The sequence below is a fragment of the Triticum dicoccoides genome, unplaced genomic scaffold, assembly GCF_002162155.2.
Source record: "Triticum dicoccoides isolate Atlit2015 ecotype Zavitan unplaced genomic scaffold, WEW_v2.0 scaffold26070, whole genome shotgun sequence".
Taxonomy (NCBI): domain Eukaryota; kingdom Viridiplantae; phylum Streptophyta; class Magnoliopsida; order Poales; family Poaceae; genus Triticum; species Triticum dicoccoides.
Genome location: NW_021256154.1, coordinates 1 through 1,497, shown reverse-complemented (window position 1 = coordinate 1,497; position 1,497 = coordinate 1). Strand labels below are relative to the sequence as shown.

The 1,497-nt window shown below is 55.8% G+C and overlaps 1 pseudogene; it reads right to left on the bottom strand.

Annotated features, from left to right (window-relative positions):
• Positions 1-151: 151 nt before the first annotated feature.
• LOC119345623 lies at positions 152-1,415 on the bottom strand (annotated as a pseudogene).
• Between the last annotated feature and the right edge of the window lie 82 nt (positions 1,416-1,497).

The window sequence follows — 1,497 nt, the reverse complement described above, 5'->3', positions numbered from 1 at the left end:
CTTATGTCCCTCGCAAAAAAGAAAACACTCCTCTGTTTCAAAATACTTGAAGTTTTAGGTTTGTTCCAAGTTAAATACATTTAACATTAATCAAGTTCGTATTAAATATACCTATGAATTTAAGAATTTCGGAACAAAGGGAATACGTAGCTTATATCATGGGATTTGCACTCACATTTTCATGCACCAGGTTGACAAGCGTGTCGTAAGACTCGGAGTTATCGTTGACTGGCACGTACTGATACGCGACTGGATGGGCCAATTTCGCCGTGGCTGCATGGAATACGTCGATGCAGTAGCCGGTGATAATTTCTCTTCCCGTCCTTGGATCGCCGGAAATGTTCACAAATTGGCTGAATCCACGCTTCACCGGGACAGCCACGCGAAGCGGACGCCCATTTGGGGACTCGCTCCACCCTACCGGAACAACCGCCGTTTCACCTGGCCAAAGGATTTGCTTCAGCTCCTTGCCACTCCTGGGGTACAAACTTGTTGAGATCCCAAACTCCGGCGTCCCTCCAAAACCCGACCGTCCTCGCTCCGGCGCCTATGATATTCACGATCTCGTATGTTGCTGGGATCTGTCGCTGCCCATCGACCAGCCTGAAACTTCCAGCCAGGCCATGGAACCTGGTGCTGAGCACGGCATCGGCAAGTCCCGTTCCAGCTGCGTGCGTCGTCGTTCGGAAGGACCTGTCGGCCGCCGTGGTGGTTGCCCATGCCGTGTCATACAACCAGAGTAGCCACAGCGGCACGCTCATGGTGTCATGGGTAGCCGGGTTCTCCTGCCGAAACCTCTGCTTGAACCGTCTTGAGAAGTTTCTAACTTGCTCCGTTGCCTGCACGTGGACCCGCAGGCTGACGACCCCCTGCAGGCAGTCGAGGTCGCCGGGGCTGAGACTGTCCGCCGCATCGCCCACGGCGGACGTGGCGATCCAGACGTACCCCTCCGACATCATGCCGGCGGCCATGGCCCGGCGGAAGAGGCGCACAGCCAGAGCGGAAGTCACATGCACGACGACCACCCGCGCCGGCATGTTCTTCACTGCAAGAAACACTACGTCGAGGCGGTTGTCTGTCGCGTCGGCTGGCACAGCCACGCTGTCCATTATGCCGCGTACGCGGTGCCCGTGCCCGTGCCCCTGGAACTCGTGGACCAATGCCGAGACAATGCTGATGCCGTAGGTGGACTCCTCGAGTAGCAGGACGGCCGCGCGCCATTGGAATGCCTCAAGGATGGATGCAACGGGCGCGGCCTGGGAGTTGGTGTTGGCTGCACTGTGCACAAAGAAACGTGCCTGCGACGGAATTGATGCCAGCGAGGTGGCCGAGAAGGAAAGGATCGGGATGCTGCTGCGCTTCGCGAGATTGGCGAATAGCTCGGCTTCAGGTGATGTCTCTGGCGAGATGACCATGGCTTGAACCTTTCCGTTCATGAGCTCATCAGCTGCAGAAACATGCATATGACCAAAAATAAGAATGGCTGGATAAAAAAAA